The sequence below is a fragment of the Chiloscyllium plagiosum genome, chromosome 15 (genome assembly GCF_004010195.1).
Source record: "Chiloscyllium plagiosum isolate BGI_BamShark_2017 chromosome 15, ASM401019v2, whole genome shotgun sequence".
Classification (NCBI taxonomy): domain Eukaryota; kingdom Metazoa; phylum Chordata; class Chondrichthyes; order Orectolobiformes; family Hemiscylliidae; genus Chiloscyllium; species Chiloscyllium plagiosum.
This window is the reverse complement of record NC_057724.1, coordinates 41,567,460-41,590,823: the sequence shown is the minus strand read 5'-3', so window position 1 is coordinate 41,590,823 and position 23,364 is coordinate 41,567,460. Positions and strand designations below refer to the sequence as shown.

Below are 23,364 nucleotides of genomic sequence, written 5' to 3'. Positions count from 1 at the left end.
GGTAGGGAGGAGGGACTTGGAGGAGGGGCGTTGGAAATGTGATAGGTGGAAAGAGGTCAAGGTGAGGGTGATAGGTGGGAGTAGGATGGAGGCGGAGAGGTCAAGAAGAAGACATTTCCAACTCCCCTCCTCCAAGTCCCTCCTCCCTACCTTTTATCTTCTCCTGCTGAACACTCTCTGCTCATTCTTCAGGAAGGGCCTGTGCCCGAAACGTCGAATCTCCTGTTCCCTGGATGCTGCCTGACCTGCTGTGCTGTTCCAGCAATAAAGTTTCAACTTTGATCTCCAGCATCTGCAGACCTCACTTTCTCCTCCCTATGGGTACCAAACTTAGATATCAGCCTCTGCTCGGCCACTTTCCTCTGCTGGCTGTCCCGAAGTCCATCTTGGAGGATGTTCACCCGAAGGTCCAAGGCTGAATATCCTGGACCACTGAAGTGTTCCCCAACTGGGAGGGAACCCTCCCGTCTGTGGATTGTTGTGCGGTGCCCATTCATCCGTTGTCGTAGCCTTTGCTCGGTTTCCCCAATGTACCAAACCTCAGGGCATCCTTGCCTGCAATGTATAAGATAGACAACGTTGGCTGAGTCACATGAGTATCTGCCATGTACAAGGTGGGTAAACATGTAGTAAACATGTCTCATTAACCACATCTCTGCAGCATCTCTCATTTCCAATTCTATTCCCATCTTACCACATGCTGTTCTTGGAATAACTCGCCACTCATCAGATATCTGCTGAAGAAAGGGCCCCTTATCCCTGTGTCATCTGTAAAAGCCTGTTATGCACCTGGACTGTCCTGCACAGACTGCAGATAAAGGGAAATTATCAGGAGACAGTAAAGACTGCAGGTTCTGAAATTCAGAGTCAATATATGTGAAGCTGGAAGAACACAGCAAGTTAGACAGCATCCGAGGAGCTGGAAAGTCAATGCTTTGGGCCAAAACACTTCATCAGGAAGGGTTATTATCAGCTGGCTTTGAGGGTCTTAGAAGTCTTGCTGAATGGGGAAGTATTGACAGAGGACTTTGTCTTGAACGTTGGTGCCTGATGACCATCATGGAGGTTCTTTGGAACAAGTGGTGACCTGAAGTCTCTGACTTCCATGCCTAGACTTTTCAATGTTTAGCATCTTTGGTGCATTTGGCAAAACGTCAAGCTGCATATTAATAAGGTGAGTTGTGGCATCAAGGGTGGAGCAATATGTTCCCAAAAGCGATATAGGAGGAGAAAGTGAGGACTGCAGATGCTGGAGATCAGAGTTGAAAATGTGTTGCTGGAAAAGCGCAGCAGATCAGGCAGCATCCAAGGAGCAGGAGAATCGACGTTTCGGGCATGAGCCCTTCGGGCATGAGGAATCGATTCCTCAAATCAGCCAAAAGCGATATAGGCCTTGCCAGATCTCTTGCCCAATTTTTTCAAAAATCATGCCATAGCCCACATCACTTATTCTCCTATATGATTCCACGTCCAGTATCTTCCGCAAGCACTGGCTCAAAATAAATTGACAATGGGATTTCTATCAGGTTAATATTTCAGAGCAAAATCAGTGACAACTTTACTTTTATTGAGTGAGTTTAATGTTAAAAAATCCCAAGGCAAGTCCAAAAAACAAGACAAATATCCCACTGAGAAAGGAAGTGTGATGAGAATATCAAATAGGTGAGTTTTTAAAGGGAATCCTAAAGAAGGAAGAGGGAATCATAAAGATGTAGAAAGGCAGAAAGGTACAGGAAATCAATTGCATGCTTTAGTCATGGGCAGTAATGATGCAGGAAAGGGAAGACACTGGGGATAGAAAGAATACTGTAGTCAGAAGTGTGGAACTCTTGGTGAGGGAAATTGTAGGCCCAAAGGAAATCACTATGGTCAGCTGAGTCCATAACTGGCTTTGAATGCAAAAGTAATCATTTTAAATTGGAGACATTACAAGACTGATAGAAACTTGTAGTATTTTCTGAGTGTACCATTTTCAATATCATGATGTTTTGGCCAAAAATCACCAACCTATGATGCCATTGCAGCATCCACTGTATCCAAACTTCTGATATATTGGGAAGCTGATGTACTTTAGTATCCAAAAGAGTCGAATCACTGCTGTTCCTCAGACTCCAGTGTACACTGCCAATCGCTAATATTCTCACAGCTTCTGACTTGCTAAGTTTTTGAGCTTGATAGGTAAGGTAATCAGAAATATTTATCTGACTGAAAGTAAAAATGAACAAAAATATGTTTTTCATGGATGTTTGGAAAACTCATACTGGATATCTGTGAATTATCTGCCTATAAATTACGCTGCTCTATTTGTAGTGATGAGTCACAGTAGTTGTGAGATTTTGTTTTCCATGTGGTGTTCAAATGTTCCTCAAGCAGATTATAGGGCATTATGCAAAGAAACATCAAAGAATATAGTAAAGATATGTAACTACAGTCATTCACTCCTCACAGTTCACAGTGTGCTAAAAATGTTACAGAAAAAAGATTAACACGGCAGAAAATCTATGCATTATTTAGATGTACAAACATATCAATTGGAATCAATATTTTGAAGTATGGGTGCCCTGTAAGATTCAGCAACTTCTACAGAAATTGTTTCTGTGTACCTTTTCAATGTAATTTAACTTTTAATGACACATATTAAAAGGGTGATTTTGGAGCAGGACTGGATGCATATCAGTGCACTTACTACTCATTCTAGACAAGGTCCAGATTTCTGCCAGTTTGGTGTTTTCCTTCATGTGGATTGCCCAAGTGACTGGTGCCAATGAAAGTATAGCATTCTTAGGATCCTGATGCAGTTTTGGTCATCCAGTGCTTTGGCATTGCCTGTTTGAATTTCATGTAATATGACCTCACTTGCAGCCCTTAATGGGATCACTGGAAGCTCCTCTAAAAATGGAAATGTTAAGCATGTTTAATGACTTTTCATTTTTTAAGCTCTACCTGATCACACAAAAATCTCTTTGCCTGGTGCTGTCCCTTCCACTGACTAGCCTGATATTGTCTGTGTCAAACATCCTGCACTCTCCTCAACAGTGTTTGTTTGGATTGATTGTATTTAGGCACTTCCTGTCCCAAACCCACCATCTATTTGATTGCACATCTATTTGTGAATTTTTTTAAATCACTGAGTTTATTGATCACTTTGATTATTTCATCTGTGAAGTTCTTTAAATGTTTCAAGATTATCCTTTATAAATTTGAATCCATGCACAATTAGGGCAAATTAGTGTAATTTTAGGACTATTATTTCTGACTATTCAATAAATGAAGAAGTTATAAAGTCATCAATAAGAGAGACTTGAGTTTGGTTCACCCACAAATAGAACTGTCATACTATCTCAAGTATAGATTTCTTCTAAATTCTATTCAGTTGGTGGCTATCTGACATATAGGGCAGCAGAGCTTGTGTAAAAAGTTAATATGTTTGCTATGTTGCCTGTGGGTTCATAAGGATGGTATGAGTTTGCACAGCTTGTTGTCAGTGGCAGTTGTTACTGAAGTCTAAATGATTTAGACTTCAATGTAGAAAGGTTGATCAGTAAAATCAGGGGTCATACCAAAATTGGTAGAATGGTAAATAGTGAGAAAGATAACCTTGGATTTTAGGGGCATGTTGGTGGCAAACGGAATTCATAGTATCCCTACAGTGTGGATACAGGCCTTTTGGCCCAGCAAGTCCACACCAACCCTCCGAAAAATATCCCACACAGATCCATTCCCCGACCCTATTACATTACCTCTGACTAATGCACTTAATCTGCACATCCCTGAACTCTGGACAATTTGCCAAACACCCACGACTTTGGGAGGAAACCGGAGCACCCAGAGGAAACCCACGCACACACGGGTAGAATGTGCCAACTCCATACAGACAGTCACCCAAGGCTGGAATCGAACCCAGGTACCTGATGCTGTGAGACAACAGAGTTAACCACCGAGCCACTGTGCCACCCTAAAATTCGATCCAGATAAGTGTGAGGTGATGCAATTGGACAGGACAAACAAGGGAAGTGAATACGCAATGAATGCTAGGAACCTGGGAAGGATGAGAGGGAACTTTGTGTACATATACACTGAAAATGTGTTGCTTGAAAAGCGCAGCAGGTCGGGTAGCATCCAAGGAATAGGAGAATCGACATTTCGGGCATAAGCCCTTCTTCAGGAAGGGCTTATACATATACACTGGCCTATTAAGTATCAAAGCAAGTAGATAAGGTGGTTAAGAAGGCATATGGGATACTTGGCTTTATTAGTAGAGGCATGGAGTGTAAGAGTAGGGAGATTATGCTGGAATTGCATTAAAAAATTTGTTACGTCATGGCTAGAGTATCGTGGGTAGTTTGTAGTGAAGAGGGGCAAGCAGAAATGTACCAGAATCTAATTCGATTGGAGAGTTTTAGTTATGAAGAGACATTTGATAGAGTGGTATGTTTTCCTTGGAGGGGAAACAATTGAAAGAGGTCACGATTGAAACATATAAAATTATGAGAGTCAAATAGGGTAGACAGGAAGGAAATTTTCCCCTTGGTGCAGTGATCAATGACTGAGGCATGGATTTAAGACAAGGAGCAGAAGGTTTAGAGGGCATGTGAAGGAATTGATTTTCATCCAGAAGGTGGTGGAAATCTAGAACTCACTGCTTATAAGGGTGGTAAGACATTTAAGAAGTACTTAGATGTGCACTCGCAATGCCAAAGTGCACACAATAAGAGCCAAGTCTGGCACAAATTCAATGGGCTGAAGAGCCTGTTTTCTGGAGTGCCGAACTTTATGGCTCTATGATTGTGTTGCAGTAAAATTAATAAAACTAATGAAAATCCCATGCAAGGACTGCACAAAACACTATATAGGACAAACAGGAAGACAGCTAACGATTACAGTGGACAGCTGAAACTGACAACCGGAAGTGGCAGGGACAGGCCACTATAAATGCTGGAGGAAACACCACAGAAGCGCTTCACAGGAGGCTCCCAAGCACTGAGGATGTCACCTAGACAGGGGACGAAACGTTTGCAACAAAAACTTCCAGCTCGGCGAACAGAACCACAGCAACGAGCACCCGAGCTACAAATCTTCTCACAAACTTTAATAAAACTCAAATTTAGAGGCAAGTCAGTCAAATGTATTAAATCCAAAGCTTTTGGGAAGGGCAGCGTGATTCTGATCCTAACCACGGGACTTGACCATGGTGTCTCTCTCCAAATAACAGGTATAGCAGTTTTTGTAGTCTGGATGATGTGTGCAACAAAAGGCCTGCAAAAGGTGGTTTCTTTTGTTCTGAGCATCGCTGGTTCTGGGAATGGCGTACCACGCCAATGTGTTCTGCATGTGTACACAGAGATCACTGGTTCTGTGAATGGCATACAACGTTGTTGTGTTCTGCAAGCATTTCTTCTTTAGTTAGCTTCCGTTTTCATGTCTCCCTTATGGTCCGTGACATGCGGGAGCGTGACGAACAAATCACTTACATTCAGTAATCATCAGTGCGGTCAGAAAGGGGTACCCAGGTAGTTCAATGTGGAGGCTATTACCCTGCATAATTCTCACTGTCCAACCTTTACCATGCGTTATGGACAGCCATAACAATGCAACAAGCGATGACAATAAAACGAACATGATGAAGGCATGCAAAAGGTACGAGCTCCAAGATCCACCTTGTGGTCATCCTAGCCACCCCGGGGGAATATAATCATTCGAGTACAGACCCAGCATTTAGTGACGTTATTTTGTTGTGCGTGCATACAGAACATGTATACGTCAGTATTAACATGTAACCCGCGCCTACTCCGGTGAACAGTACCTAGGTCGGCACAGTTCCTTCCCCAGAGGCTAACGGCAAAAGCAAAAATAAACAGGAACATCCCAGAGCTTACCGTATGGAGTTATGCAATGGCCCAAAGGCTATCCCGCCTGTGCACTTGGTCTGTTTGCAACAACCATGCACACACAAACAACATCAGCAGGCCTCAGGAGAAGTCAATCTGAAAAGAAAGCAGAGGGTGAGGATCATCTACCGGTGTCTGTATATTTCTTCAGTCATGACCAATGGTTTCCAGACCCCTTCCATCTCATGTCAATGCAGTTGCATGGGTCATCCACTTCAGGGTGAAGCCAGATTTAGCAGGTAGAGTCTTAACCATAGCCTTACTACCTGCTGATGGGACCTCCAGACAATCCTCTAATTGCCTCTGTTCATCCTGCCCCTCCTGTTTCCCTCTGACTGTTTTCTGCATCTCCTTCAGCTGGGCACTTAGTACGAGCACATATTGATGTATTCTATCATGGAGAGGGCCAACATCAGAACCTCCCATGATGATGGACTCGGGCAGTTGCATTGCCCTACCTGTCAGCAACTCATAAGGGGTCAAATCATTGACCGGCTTATGGTGGTCTGAAGTGGCATGAGTATAACAGGCAGAACCTCAGTCCAGTATTGTCAGAGTTCTGCATGACCTTAGCAAGGGAGGTTTTAAGAGTTTTGTTCATTCGCTCCACCATGCCACAACTTTGTGGATGGTAGGGTATGTGAAATTTCTGGTTAATGCTCATCAGCTGACATATGGTTTTTACCACTTTCAGTAAAATTGGTCCCCTGCTTGGAGTCAATCTGGGATGGCATCCCCCACCTGGGAATCATCTCCTCAGCTAAAATCCTTGCAACAGTGTTAGTGAGCTGTTCTGGGTAGGGTAGTCCTCAACCCACCTGGTGAATTGGTCAATAATCACAAGGCAATATGTCTTCCCATGTGATTGGGAAGAAGTCCCGTAAAATCTATCTGTACATACTCCCAGGATCCCTTTGGGCATGACTGGTGCCCCATTCTAATTTTAATGGGCGTGCCTGGGTTGTGCTGGACACATGTCACACAGCGGTGATAGAATTGAGCGACATCTCTGCCCATGCCCTTCCACCACCATTCATTCCCAATGCTGGTTATCATAGCATCACATGCAATGTGGGAAACGCCATGGTGTAATTGCATAAGAGTATGTTGGATGCATGTGGGAGCCAGGACCTTGTCATTCAATCTCCAGACACCTTTCTCATCTGAGGTGGCCCCCGTGCCTTCCACCTGGCACATTCACCCTCAGGCATATCAGTGTACAGTTGGGTAATGCTTATGGTAGGGCCATCCTCAGCAAAGGTGGCAGACAAAGGATGGATGTCTTTTTCTCTAGGGCTGAATAAGCAGCTTTGTCAGCAGCCTGGTTCCCCTTAAAAATGTGCCACTCAGGATTCTGTTTATCTGGTTCCTCCTGGTGGACCTTGACCTTCAACACTGCAGCCTCTGATGGGAGCTCGCTGGCCTCCAGTAAGGTCTTTATTATCTGCCCATGCCTGACAGAGGTGCCCCTTGTGACAAATCCCCCATTGTCCCTAATCAGTCATGTAGTCATGGACAATTCCAAACACATGTCTACTATCAGGGTAAATGTTAACCCTCTTCCCTGTTGCCTCTGTGAAGGCCTGGGTGAAAGCCACTAACTCCACCACCTGGGCTGACAGGTCTCTCTCTATTCTCCCTGCTTGGACAACTCATGGTTCCACGTTCACTACTGCCTATCCCGTTCATGGCAAACTGTCTACACATTTCCGCAAGCTATTCACAATCAGGGTCTCATCTAGTGCCTCCATGGGTACATCCTTTATCCCGCTTTCCTCTACTTCATTGTCCACATTCCCACACACACGTGGTTCACCATCGCCTAATATCCCTTCCTTTCGGTTTTCCGGGGTATCTCATATAATGGTAATGGATTTGGTTGGTGCCAAAAGAACAGCCTCCCATTTTGCCCTTCTCATGTTGGAAACCATGCATAATTTTCCCATATGTAACATTCTTTGAGGGTGTGTTTGGTATGCACAACTATACTCCCTGTCATCACAAGAGGCTCACTGACCCTCACAGCGCATACAGCACAGTCTAATAGCTATACATTTGAGCAAGCCGTTCACTACGGGACCCTCAGCAGGAGAATAGTACCCTCTAAGTCGCAGATTATTGCCATGGAACTGGGTTGCTACTGCTGAGTAAAAAACCTTCCTCTTCATTGCAGTAAATGTGGAAGTCTTTACTAGCATCTGGTAATCCCAGTCCCGGTGCTAATATTAACTCTGCTTTCAGTTTGTATAGGAGTTGTCTTGCTCTGGTCCCCAGTCAATGGGGTCTGTTGCAGGTTTACCCCATTTTCCCAATCGTTGTATGGGCTTGACAACTTTGGCAAACTTGGGGGATAGACCAGAATCCATTCGCAATATCTAGTACAGTAAAGATTTTGTGGGTCGGGGAAAGCCCATTTAAGATTGTGGCTGGACTGGCGACTATAGGGTGTAATTTGGGAATGACCCTGTTTAAGGCTGTATAATCAATTGTGAGACAGTAACTTCCATCAGGTTTTTCCAGCAAGTGCCTTCAGAGTGGCCCCTTTTACCATGGTACTGACAGACACAAGTGGGCTTCCTGTTGTTCTGTTTCCTCCCCCTACAAGCCCAGACAAAGTGGCGTGTATTGTCACAATTGTGACATCTGGGTCTGGATTTTGACTTTGTGACGGCGCCTAGGTTTTCCTGCATTACATGCACAGGGGGTTTTCCTCCTGTGACCTCCTTAACTCCTGTTGCCCATTCTAGCAGGGTGTCATAGTCTTGGAGAATGATGATCCCCATTTTTCAAACTGCCCGGTGCGCAGGAGACAGCCTGTCCTTGAAAGTTGAATGAATGCTCGGTCAGAGCAGTCTGTCCGGGGAATCCCTGAGCATTCTTGTTAGACCCTAAAAATCATTCCCCATATTCGGAGGTGCCCTCCCCCTTCTCTTGTTTGGTGTTCGTTATTTTTGCCCAATTGGTGGGCGGTTTCCCCAGAACACACTGGATTTTGGCCTTAAATCTGCCGAAGGACTCCTGCTGATCTTGTATATCTGCTTTAATAGGGGTGCCCTGGGTCCATCTGCCTCTCCTATAATCTTAATTTTGTTGCTGTGTGGCATCAGCTATGTCAGAGCCGTCAGATGCTAATGCCACTTGTTCTGAGGGCATGCAGCCCAGACCTATTGGTGGATATCCCTTAAATGTAATTGGTGGCCCATCCAGATAGTATCTAATTCAGCCCAAACCTTGGTGCTATTACTGCACGGATGTAAGCGACTTAAGGAAGCTCCGATCTGGTGTAAACGACTTATACTTTGTATTTGAATTAGGTCCTTCCCCACTGTGAGTTACCGGGGCCAAATTAATTTCGTCAGGAGGGTCGTCCGACAGTTCAGGCAGTGTGACTGGGCCCTCCTGGGCATCATAAGGTGGCACTGACTATCCTCCAGGAACTGAACTTTCTTTTCTAGTTCCCTTAATTGGGATTGAAACATTTGTTTTTCCTCGGTCCATTTCTTTGTCGATTCCAAAGTCTGACCTATGAAGCCAGCCGATTGATGGACCAAAAGGACAACTATTTTCTTGGTCTTATCTTTCTTTTTACCCATGACCCAATTTCGCTGTTGATCTAGGGTCTAGGACAGATCCCACCCATTCTTTCTCATCTATCTAATGAGTGAATATTTGTCTATCATATGCTGGTTAATGAGGGACCCCGAGGGTTTCCATTGATCTCCCTGTCCTGCCATAAGACTGACAGGTTTAAACTCTCAGCTCCTCTGTCAGTCGATTGCATTTACCCACCGGTCATGACTGCTGCGTGTTTTCCCACTGGTCGCGTCTCACTCGGAATCGTACCTATCAGAGTTTGGTGATACCTGTTCCAGGGAGTGATCATTTCCCCGTATCCCGCTTATTTAATCTAGGCCTTTATCACAGTCAGGAACAATCACACTGGCATCTGAGTATGACTCAACTCAGAGGCCACACATCAGACACTGTCTCATTCACTCTTACCAGATCAACAGCTTCTGTAGTTTGACCTACTTTTGTCCGATATCCTGCCCCAACTTCCGGGAGGTGGCCACCCTACCCAGGACTGTGAAAGAACCCTGCTCGCAGCGCCAATTTGTTGTAGTAAAATTAATAAAACTCAAATTTAGGAGCAAGTCAATCAAATTTATTAAATCCAAAGCTTTTGGGAGGGGCAACATGATTCTGATCCTAACCACTGGACTTGACCAAGCCGTCTCTCCCCGAACAACAGGTACAGCAGTTTTTATAGTCTGGATGACGTGTATAACAAAAAGCCCGCGACAGATGGGTTCTTGTGTTCTGCATATACGCATGCAGAGATTGCTGGTTCCGGGAACGGCGTACCACGATGTTCTGTTTTGCAAGTATTTCTTCTCTAGTTAGTTTCTGTTTTCAACTGTTTATGCCAAGGAAATATTTGATGAATATATATTTCTCCAAGGTGATAGTTAACACTGTTAATAATTAATCTAAGTTAATACTTTAATTCCTCAAACTAGAAGTCATTCTAAAAAATTTGATATATAATTATGATTGTCATCCTAACATTCACTTTCTTTACTGCTGATGCACACCAGTAGCTATGTGTATGAGGTACAAAATGGACTGCAGCAGTTCACGTAGCTTGCTTCAACAACACCTTCCAAACCCATGACCACTACCAACTAGAAGGATAAGGGCAATAGATGATTCAGATTACTTCCACCTTCAAAATATTTCCTAGCATGACTTTGAACAATATTACTGTTCCTTCATTGTCACTGGGTCAAAATTCTGGAACTCCCTTCCCAGTAGCGTTGCAATAGTACCTACACAACATGGATTGCAACATTTCAAGACAACAGCTCACCACCAGCTTCTCAAGGACAGTAGGGATGGGCAAAGTGTGTTGGTTTAGTAATTGACTTTCACATTCTATGAAAAAAAATTAAATTTAAACTTTTCCAACAAGTTAAAAGGTTATTAAAGTAAACACTGTGTGGCATGAGAGTTTAGTGGTTAGCACTGCTGCCTCACAGCACCAGGGACATGGGTTCAATTCCTGCCTTGGGTGCCTGTCTGTGTGGAGTTTGCAATTCTCTCCGTGTCTGCATGGGTTTCCTCTGGGTGCTCTAGTTTTCTCAATGGTCCAACGATGTGCAGGTCAGGTGAATTGGCAATGCTAAATTGCCCATAGCATTAGGTGCATTAGTCAGTGGTAAATATAGGGTCGGGAAATGGGTCTGGGTGGCTTACTCTTTGGAGGGTCAGTGTGGACTTGTGGGGCTGAAGGGTCTGTTTCCATACTGTAGGGAATCTAATCTAAAGAATAAGCTCAATTGAATTCCTATAAGTTTAAGGCTCATAAACAAAAAATACATTTAAATTGGCATGAACCAACATTAGCTTGGGAATTGAACTTCAAAAATAATTGGGAAGGCTAATGAGAGGAAAGACACATGGGCAAGTCGCACTATTATGTTCAGAAAATTAGTTGAACGAAGGAAGGAACAGGTGCTGATATTTATACACTGAGATTTTATTTACAGAGCTGCAGATTGGAAATCCAGGGCCAAGTCCTTTGTCTCTGGGCTAAAATAATGGAACTCCGTACCTAAAATTATTGTAAATGTATATACACCAAATAAACTGTTGTGATTCAAGAAGGCAGCTTACCACTACCTTCCCAAGGGCAATTCGGAATGGGCAATAAATGTTGCCACAGTTAGTGAGGCTCACATCCAGTGCAGAAATAATTCTAAAAATATATTCATGCACATCTTAACCTGTAGAATTAGTTAATACCCAGCAGTTAATATAATTAAATATGATTAATGTACAATTAAGAAACAGCATACTCTGAGAATGGACTTCAGACAACTTGTTTGGATAGTGTAAAATGATCTAGTCTTCATTTGACTTTGTCATACCAGGCTTAAGGTTGCTTTATAGTACTCTCAATGTTTACTTTTACAAGTTAAAAATATGTTGGAGCATCTTTATAAAATTCTCCCAATCTCCTACTATATATCATAAATACATACTGAAAAATCTTATTTAATGAATGAATCTCATAGGTCCTGGTGCAAGTTACGACAAGAAGAGAGAAGTAGATAACAAGAAGTGCTCTTCCAGTAGTCCAATAGAAAAAAAGGGAACGTGTCATATAGTTAGGCATTGTCCATTTTGACAGGCTTCTTGCAGGAACACACCAGATGAAAGAAACTGCATGTGTAAATAACAATCAAAACCAGTCAAGACCTTAATTAGATTTGGGTTCTAGACAGCTTGTTTATGTATTTGTTTATTATGACTCAGGAATTAAGTAATGCCTTTTAACCTGTAAGTTTATAGGCCAATTTCAATGTGTAATTGGTCCACAATTCTCTTAGACAGAAATGCTTTGTTGTCACTTAAGCTAAAGTAAAGCAATCAGTAATAAACACAACAGCCACCATTCTCAAGTCTTAATACAATATCAAATTCAAAATATACAAATTCAGAAATGCTAAATATTGGAATGTTCCCATTTATATTTACAAAGTCAATGGCTGCTTAAATCAGTGACCAGTTAAGAAATGTGGTAGCAAGATGGATACAGGTTAAAAATCTGAATGAAAATGCTTGGAGGAAAATTTAAGATTTCCATTGTCTAACTTAGCATCATCATTCTCCAATAATATCTTCCCACTTATCCTCTTCCATCCTATTGTTCATTACCAGTTGTCTGTCCCTACATTCTCACCTTTGTCACGAGCATCCACCTCATATTCCCAAATTCACCTTCATATTTCTGTACTCTTACCTCCAAGCTGCTATTCCACAAGATTATTACTATCCTCCAAGATAATAATTATCGTGTAAAATATCATGCTAATCGGGAAGGGGCTCTAGGGCAGATTGCTGATAAATTTAAGACATTGTTCGCATAAAGCTAAGCTGAAGTGTAAAGGAAGATAAAGGGATAGATAAATTGAAAAGAGATATTAGAAATCAAAACAGATTGTTAAGGTTCTTGCTAAAGTGTTGATCATTTGTCACCAAGAACATTCTTCTTTGTGTCCAGGGTAATGGCGCTGGATCATAATATCAAATCATCTTTGGACATATGGATCTTCTAATTATAACATTCTTTTTTTTAAAAAAAGAGAGGAGGTACAGCTTCAAAATTATTATGGTTTTGATGGCTCTTCAGAGAGGAGAAGTCACACCTGAAGATATCATGGAATGATAAAAGGGGCAATTGCATGACTAGTTGTGAAGATGACAGGAGAAAAGGCAGCAGTATAGATGAGAGACATGTTTGTAGTTTCCCCTGTCAAGATGTTAAACATAAGGCTAAAGATGAGCTTAAGAGGTTAAAAATTAATTTTAACCCTGGAGTGTGAAGGCTAGTGGTCTAAAATAAGTGCATGCACTCGCTTGCATTTGAGCATTAGTGTGCTGTGAAAATCACATTGCCTAGTCACCACTGTGGGCGGCACGTTGGCAGTGGGCGGCATGGTGGCATGTGGATGGCACGGTGGCACAGTGGTTAGCATTGCTGCCTCACAGTGCCAGAGACCCGGGTTCAATTACTGTCTCAGGTGACTGTCTGTGTGGAGTTTGCACATTCTCCCCGTGTCTGCGTGGGTTTCCTCCGGGTGCTCGGTTTCCTCCCATAGTCCAAAAATGTGCAGGTCAGGTGAATTGGCAATGCTAAATTGCCCATCGTGTTAGGTGAAGGGGTAGATGTAGGGGAATGGGTCTGGGTGGGTTGCGCTTTGGCAGGTCAGCGTGGACTTGTTGGCATGAAGGGCCTGTTTCCACACTGTAAGTAATCTAATCTAATCACTGTACTGCAGGTGAAAGGATCCTGTTATTCAGAGTATTGGAAACAAATCTGCAAGCCTGTTCAAAAGGAAGCAAGACAAAATAATTTTAGATAACCTGCAAAGTGAAAAATCTTGAAATTGACTGCTCAACCCTCAACCTTTCATTACATACACTTCATGAATGATCCATCTTTTAATTTTTATATATTTTTTGGAATCACTTCTCATGTTTAATCAGTGTGTTGTGTTATCACGTCTTCTTACATTTAATAATTAATAAATATACTCTTACATTAACTCAAGAAAGTCTGATTAAGTATGCTCCTTTTAAAACATAAATTAATTTGGCCTGGGAGAAAGACATCTTCAAGTGAGAATACACTTTTTAATTACCTTTATTGTGACCAATCAGGGATGAATAAAGATCATTAAAGAAGGGGAGCCAGTTTCATTCTTCCTCTATAGAGATTCTGGCAATTGTCTGGAAAGGTAATAAATTGGGAAACCTTGCCTGGGAACTGGTCATAACAGTCTTAGGAAGGATATAATTGATCATAAAGAGAATAATGGTGGGAAACGTAGATGCTTTCAGGTTTGAAGAACTTACATTCTGAGAAGTTAAAGCTGTTTGATTTCAAACAGAATGGAATTTTAACTGACCACCTCAACACTTTATTTGGGACTTTGCAAATTGGTCACTGTATTTATGTATTTTACAGAATTGACAGTATTTTGCTGCATTGAAGAACTTTGAGAAATCATAAAGATTATGTATGAAAGGCACTATATAACTATAACTCATTTCCTTTTCTCAGTTGTCTTTCATACTAAAAGACTGTTAACATTTTCCATGATTGCTGGCATGGAACACTTCTTGTCCTGCCACCAATGTCATGCATGTACATCTGATATTGTAGGCACACATTTACAGACTGGAATTGGAGTGGAAAGGATTATTCACAGGCAGGAGAAAGGTACAGGAAATTGTGGGGATTGTAGGATACCAGAGGAGGGGACAACAAAAAAATGAATGCATGGAGAGGGGAAAAGCAGAAGACGGGAGAGAGGACACAGGAGTGGCTATAAGTTAAGAGGGTGAGTGTGTCAAGAATATGATTCAGATGTAACATTGTGGGGTAGGGTGGGGGCAAGATGAGACAGAGAATGACAGATGGGAAACCATGTCATGTAATCCTCCCTCTGATCGAGCTAGATCATGTTCCTTCCACCCTTAACCCTTTCCATTTGCACTGTATTTTCCCTTTCCTCCTCTTCAAGACTTGAGCATTTAGTTTGATGGAGCGATTAATGACAGTATAGATTGTTCTGCCACAGAAAATAGTTTGCTTTATTTACTTTAACAATTGCCCTGCACAATTTGCACGTCTATCAATTTTTCTCTTTCTCTCTCTGTTCTAAGGAGAATATTCCCAGCTTTTCCAATTTTTCTGCCTACATTCATTTCTGCTGTCATCCTGGTAAATATTCTTTATACTCTCTTCAAGATCGTAAAATATATCCTAAAGTTTAATGTCCAGAACTGGGTACAGTGCCAATTGAAGGTTAGAAATTTGTAAGTATTTAGCATAACTTCCTGTTATTATTTAATACACCTACTTACAAAGCCCAGTTTTATTACAAAAATGATTGGAGTCTAAGAGAAAAGGAACCTTAGTACCATCATGTAGGCTTTCAAGATGCCACACCTACAGTATGATATACAGTCATAATGTTCTTGCTGATGAAAGAACAGATACACTTGCTTTGAGGGAATGCAATGAAATTTAATGCAGTAATGGTATTTTCCTAGCTGTAGAGTCTATAACTGAGGGATGTATTCTCAGAATAAGATGCCGACTGTTGAAGATTAAGTGGAAAAATGTCTTCACTTCAAGATTTGTGGAGCTTTTAGATATAAATGAATGAATGACATCTTTATGAATACAAGGGAATTAAGGAATGTAGGTATAGTGTGGGAAGGTTTAGCTGATGTAGAAGCTCAACCATGGTGATGTTGAACAGCAAAACAGGCTCGAAGGTCCAAACGGCCGATTCCTTCTTGCATTTCCCTCAAAATAGTACGCAATTATATTATATGGCCTCTGAACATTATTCTGAACAAAGTGCATAGAACATAGAACATAGAACAATACAGCACAGAACAGGCCCTTCAGCCCACGATGTTGTGCCGAACATTTGTCCTAGCTTAAGCACCCATCCATGTACCTATCCAATTGCCGCTTAAAGGTCACCAAAGATTCTGACTCTACCACTCCGTCGTTCCAATGAGAAAAGGCCTAGCACTCGCAACCTATCCTCGTACGATCTGTTCTCCATTCCAGGCAACATCCTGGTAAATCTTCTCTGCACCCTCTCCAAAGCTTCCACATCTTTCCTAAGGTGAGGCGACCAGAACTGCACACAGTACTCCAACTGTGGCCTAACCAAAGTCCTGTACAGTTGCAACAACACTTCATGACTCTTGAATTCAATCCCTCTGCTAATGAACGATGATACTCCATAGGCCTTCTTACAAACTCTATCCACCTGAGTGGCAACCTTCAAAGATCTATGTACATAGACCCCAAGATCCCTCTGTTCCTCCACCTGACTAAGAACCCTACCATTAACCCTGTATTCCGCATTCTTATTTGTTCTTCCAAAATGGTCAACCTCACACTTGGCAGGGTTGAACTCCATCTGCCACTCCTCAGCCCAGCTCTGCATCATATCTCAGTCCCTCTGCAGCCGACAACAGCCCTCCTCATTGTCCACAACTCCACCTATCTTCGTATCATCTGCAAATTTACTGACCCACCCTTCGACTCCCTCATCTAAGTCATTAATAAAAATTACAAACAGCAGAGGGCCCAGAACTGATCCCTGTGGAACTCCACTTGTAACTGTGCTCCAGGCTGAGTATTTACCATCTACCACCACTCTCTGCCTTCGACCGGTTAGCCAGTTTTCTATCCAATTGGCCAAATTTCCCTCTATCCCATGCCTCCTGACTTTCCGCATAAGCCTACCATGGGGAATCTTATCAAATGCCTTACTAAAATCCATGTATACTACATCCACTGCTCTATCCTCATCCACATGCTTGGTCACCTCCTCAAAGAATTCAATAAGACTTGTAAGGCAAGACCTACCCTTCACAAATCCGTGCTGGCAGTTTTCACATTTAACTGCAATAGGTTACATCTGCTATGCTTGTTCACTTCACTTTTGTCTATGTCCTCGTTACATCTGCCACTATCCTGCTCACTATTTACTGCATGGGCATGTTTTGTATCTTCTGCAAACAAAGAAATTGTTCTCTTTATACTTATGTCTGATCCTTTATGCAGTGGCCCTAATACCACAGCCTAGGGATAGACTGAATACTTTCCTCCAGTCAAAACAACAGCCATTCACCACTACTTTCTGTTTATTATCTCTTAGCCAATTCTATGTCTAAATTAAAGCTAATCTTTTAATGCTTGACTCACTCATGCTAGTAGACACAATTTACATTTAACCTGGCAAAAACAACTCCATGCACTCAAAGGTCACTGCCAGTCTCTCCAGTCGCAGGTTCCTTCAGCTGCCCTCCCCAGGAAGGCATGTCTCACCCAGAGTGATTATGCAAATTACTTATTATATAATTGCTGTTTTTTTTTCTGGATGGTCACTTTCAAGACAATTCATAAGTGTTTAATATTCTAAGTTGTAAAAGGTAGAATATTACAAGCAGACCCAGACACATAAATAGCAAACGGAATAGAACATCAACTCTTCACTGGAGGTGCACTGATGATGTTACCTGGAGTGGTGTTGAAATGTCTGTGAACAAACTCACCAGCTCAGTGAGCAAGTCAACTGGTTGTGGATGTCTGTATGTTCTCAGTCGCTCAGGCTATTTACTGCTTATCTCCAAGTAAGATGCTTCAATACATGATGTTATGTAATACTCTATGCACTATTTTATTTACATGCATATATAGTAGGTTCTCAATATAGCTTTTTAGTGTAATGTCTAAGACGTCTTTCTCTCTCCACATGGTCATTTTAAACTACATCTCCATGAATTACATGAATTTTATATGAAAATATCACTTCAATTTTCTCGCTACTTGATCTACTTTATTTCAGTAATTTAGTTTTATTTACTTATACCATCCTTGTAATTATTGATGTTATTATTAACGTCATTTTATAAAAGAAACATAAGGTATAGACATCTTTGGTTGTGCCAGCATTTATTGCCCTTGATACAACAGTGTGGAGTGCCTTCTTGAATGGGCACAGTCCATTTAGTGTAGGTTCACTCACAATGTTGTTAGGGAGGGAATTCCAAGATTTACAGCCAGTGATGCTGAAGGAGTGGTGAAATATTTCCAAGTCAGTGAGTTACTTGGAAAAGTATTTGCAGATAATGGTGTTCCCATATACCTGCTGCTCTTGTCCTCCCAAATGGAAGGGGTCATAGGTTAGGAAAGTGCAGTCTCAGAAGCCTTGGTGAATTTCTGCAGTGTATCTGTGGATAGTATGCACTGCTGATGCTGATCAGTAAAGGAGGATGCTTATGGATCTAATGTCAATCAAGTGGGCTGCTTTGTCCTGGATGGTGTCAAGCTCCTTGAGGTGTTGGAGCTGTATTCATCCAGGCAATTGGAAACCATTCTATCACACTCCTGATGAACAAGCTTTAGGGAGTCAGAAGGTGAGTTATTTGATGCAAAATTTCTGGATTATGACCTGCTGTTGTAGCCATAGTATTTATATGGCTAGTCCAGTTCAGGTTCTGGTCAATGATATTGATAATGGGAATTCAGTGATGGTGATGCCATTGAATATCAAGGGATGATAGTTAGATTGCCTCTTATTAGAGATTTTCATTGCCTGGCAGTTGTGTGGTAATAATGTTATTTGCTACTTGTCAGCCCAAGCCCAAATGTTGTCCAGGTCTTGTTACCTTTATACATGGACTGCTTCAGAACCTGAGGTAACATGAATGATATTAAACTTTGTGCAATCATTGGTGAACATCCACACTTCTGACCTTATAATAGCGAAAGGTCGTTGATGAAATAGTTGCAAATGATTGGGCCCAGGACACAACTATGAGGAACTCTCGCAGAGATCTTCTGGAGCTAAGATGACTGACCTTCAATAACCGTAGCTATCCTTCTTTGTATCCTTAAAACTCCAACCAGCAGATTCCCTTATTCTCACTGACCCTAGTTTTGCTTGGAGTCTTTTTATACCACCCACAGCCTCTGAAAATTAGCTCCTTTGTCCATGTTTGAACGCAGTCTGTAATGAGGTCAGGAATTGATGGCCCTGTCAGAACACAAACTGGGCATCAGTGAACAGGGTGTTGCTGAGTGAATTCAATTGGCTAACTTTTTTGTCATTTGGAGTGAATCAAATTGTTTGTTGACTGGAATCTGTGATGCTGGAACCTCTGGGAGAGGTTATCATTATTATCTGTATCTCCCCACCAATACTCTAAAGTGCAAATCTGGTTGAGATGCTGATTGGATGTCCTGATCTGATTCATTTTAATTCAACATTATGCCATGTTGGAAATAGTTGTGTCACTTTGTCCGTTGCCTGATGTAATATAAGTATGACATTCTGTGATGATCATATTCAGTTTTACTTATTGGCTTACGTAAGGTCTGTGTCCTCCTCTTCCTCCTGAATGTGTTACTTGATGTTTGGTTGATGTAAGATCTAGATTGGTCTATTCATCTGATAACCATATCTTCTGTTTTTTTATAACTTAACAGACTTTCTGCCTTGGCTTTAATGAGGTCACTGTTTTTTGCCTTGGATCTAAGTTTAGTACCTCTGCTGCTTTTTGCTGTGGTTTTTGTTAGTTGTTTTACATTATAGGGTCATAAGACCATAAGAACTAGGCTATTTGATCCAATGAGGAGAAAGTGAGGTCTGCAGATGCTGGAGATCAGAGCTGAAAATGTGTTGCTGGAGAAGCGCAGCAGGTCAGGCAGCATCCAGGGAACAGGAGAATCGACGTTTCGGGCATAAGCCCTTCTTCAGGAAGGTATTTGATCCAATGAGTCAGCTTTGCAATTCAGTCATGGCAGGAATGTTCATAACCTTAGTCTCTGATCCCCTTACCAATCAAGAATGCATTTATCTCTGTATTCAACACACTCTTGTGATACATTCTTGTGATATTGATAGATTACATTCAGCTTGAAATCATGATCTAAAAGTTAGTCCATTCATTTCTAACCTCACCATTAATTCACCCTCCCATAACATTCAGTGACAGTACCATCATCATATGCCCTGCTATCAACAGCCTAAGGGATGCCATTGACCAGAAACTTAGCTGAACTAGCCATCTAAATACATTGGTCATCACAGCAAGGCAGAGGCTGGGTATTCTTTAGCATGTGACTCCCTTCTTGGGTCCCCACTAAATTTCCACTTTTTATAAGAAAATTAGAAGAGTGACGGAATGGTCTTCAATTATCTTGAAAAGTGTGGTTACAATAACCATTCAGGAAAATGTCACCTGCTTGATGTCCATCATGCTACATATCTCCCTAAGCATTAATCCCACTATCATTACTGTGTAATGACTGCAGTATGTACCAACGATAAGTGCAATTTCCCAAGGCTAATTTGACAATACTTTCCAATTCCAAAAATTATATCAGCTCAAAGGACAGTAGCAGAAGGCATGTTGAAACAGCACTGTTTTCTAGTTGCCTTCCAACCATCCTGACTTGAACATATTTTGCTGTTGATTTTATGTATATGATTGCCCAGTCGAAACCGTGGAACGCTGTATTAAACAGTACAACGGGAACTCCTACATCACAAAAACTGCAGCAGTTCAAGAAGGTCACTCATTACCAACTTATCAAGGGGATTTGGGATGGACAATAAACACTGGTCTTGTTTGCATCAGAGTTATGAATAAGTATATATTTTTTTAAAAATTTACATCTGTGCTTTTTTTGCCACTTAGAAAAATTCAAAGGTTTTTCTGGCTAGCCTCCTAACATTCACCTTGAATGTTCTTGAGTTATTCCAAAACTGTTGTCTGCTCCATTCAGCATAACATCTCTGGTCATTGATCTGCATCAGCTCATATTCCAGTATACCAGTGCCTTGCTTTTAAAATTCTCATCTTCCCCTTAAAAACCCTTAGCTCTTTCTACCTGAAATCCAGAGAGCCAGCATTGTGCCCTGTGAACTCTGAGTGGAACCCTTTGTATTTTTTGTGATCGGTATTGTTGGAGCTGTGTTTTCCCTGAAATTTGTAATGTGGGTTCAGACTGTGCGAATAGTGTGTGTGTTTAACCTGGGACTGTGAGAGCTCTTAAACATTAATGCTGGCAGAAACTCTGTATATTTCATAACGATTACTGGATCAAAGAGTAGAGAACTGGAATTACTCAATGGCAAACAGGATCAAAATACACATTCCATTGGTGCATCTTGTCCTCCAAGGAGACCAATAATAAAAATAAATTGATCTAGCCCACTCAAATCACAAATAAATGCAACTGTCAATGATATAGAAAGAGAGGATGGAAGAAGAATAACAAGAATAAAATATAAATAGTCTTTGTCAGGAGGCATTAAACAATCTACACCAGGGGATGGGTTGGGAATGCTTGAGAAAATTCTCTCATCTAAATTCAGTGTCCTCTTTCTCAGCCTGAAGACTTACTGCTTAAGATGCATAGCTCTGCTCTCAGGATATTAACAGTCAAAATAAACCACATATACATCATTAGTCTGTGTGCACAGTGCACATCCACTCAATCTATATTTTATGTGACTGGTTTTCCCATTGAAATTAATCAAGATACTGTAAAGAAGGGAGTGCCAATCCTTTTGAATCTACATTTTTTTTGTGGCGTGAGGTTGGTGCTAGCCTCAGGCACTTAAATGATCTCAAACATGGAATGCATGTTCAAGTGGTTAAGATCTGAAATAATAACTATCTTCTCAATTTTTAATCTGTATCTTGTGATTCAGCTATACACCATGTGTGCCTCTAATGAAATGATTTGTGCAAACAGTACAAATTACTTTTTTTTTACTTTGCATATCATTTCTCAGAAAATAAACTTAGTATTTTATCTAGAATTTGGGTGAGTGCTACCTATTGCCAGGGAAGTAAGTACTCATTTCAAGTAAAGCTCTCACCTAGAGCAGAGAGAGGAGATGTTTATCTTATTAGTATGAGCTGTGTGTCAGGTTTGGAATTCAAAGGTCAGTTTGCCGATTTCCTTTGATTTGCATCAACTGCTTTCATAAAATATACCTCATAAATGTAATCATCAATAATCACAACCTCAGCTTTGTACATTTTTAATAATGATACAGTGGATTGTTCAGTGGACAGATTCACTGTATAATTTTATTTTTTTGTTAAAACTAACCTTCTGTTATGTGTATTATTTTATACATCAAATCATGCTAAGCCATTGTTTGAAAAGAAGCAATGCGTTCAACCAATGCAAGACCGAAGTTTAGTCCAAGCCTTCTGTTCAACTAGACCTATCACTGGCTGATTTTCTCAATAAGAAGATCACCAAAATGAGGTTCTGGCGCTGTGATGTAAGGAGACATTGCGAACAATAAGATTGTCTTGCAGGGGCCATTAATGCCTTCACTGTGGCAAGATTCATCCACAGAACAAAGAAGAGTCCAGCAACTGAACTAGAGAAGAAGAAGACATGGGGGTTATGTGGTTGGATATTGTTAACCTACAGCAGAAAATGATGTCTGGACCAGGAGTTTTGGTTAATAAACCTGGAAACAGTAAAGCCTCTTCCTTCTTCAGCAGTTCCTAACCAGGTGACACATCCAGGGAGTAAACTTAATCCTGTTTGGCCCAGTGTTTATTGTTTCAGGAATTCTGTGGCACCTGACTCTTCAGTTCCTGATACAATAAATCAAGATCCCTCTGATACACTTTCCAGACCACAGTGAGTAGAATTCTGTTCTAATCCTATGATGAAAGCAGTTTATATGATCAGCATTATGCATCAAGAAGCATGTGTCTTCTGAAGAGATGATGGAAGATCTGCAGTTTTAATTTTTGCACAATGGTCATGCTGATCTTTCATTCCATCGCTCACAAGGTCACCTCATGAGATTATCCACAAGAACAGGAAGCAGAAAACTCAAATATATGTAGGAACATTTTTCAGCAATATTGAAGCATAACAATGTTCTACTTTTTAGTAAGAGCCTAGAAAATGCTTCATCTGTATCTGGTGTTCCAGAAGCACTCAGTTGTGACAGCAGGCAACGTTGAAGTTTCTCTCATGTAGTCTTTACATCCAGAATGGCTTGTGGTGACTTCAGGTGTAGCATAGATAGACATGACTGCAAATCTTCCAATGCAGGTGACAAGCTCTGTTAGTCTTTCATAGTCCTTGAGTGACTCTTTTTGAAGAAGTGAAACTATACTCACAGTCTTCCTAACAGTTTACTTCTCTCTTTATAGAATCCCAACAGTTTGAAACTGGCCATTCAGCCCCTCAAATCCACAACGACCCTCCAAAGAACATCCCAACCAGACCAAAACCCTTGACCCTATCCCTGTAACCCTGCATTTCCCATGACTAATCCACCTAGCCTGCACACGATGGGCAGTTTAGCATAGCCATTTCACCTAT

The 23,364-nt window shown here is 41.4% G+C and overlaps 1 long non-coding RNA gene across 1 annotated transcript; it reads right to left on the bottom strand.

Moving 5' to 3' along the window:
- Positions 1 to 514: 514 nt before the first annotated feature.
- On the bottom strand, positions 515 to 9,765 carry LOC122557501. The gene is made up of 3 exons (XR_006313855.1): positions 9,678 to 9,765; positions 5,877 to 5,984; positions 515 to 555 (listed from the first exon to the last, which is right to left on the bottom strand). It is a non-coding gene; the product is annotated as an uncharacterized LOC122557501 (long non-coding RNA).
- Positions 9,766 to 23,364: the final 13,599 nt, after the last annotated feature.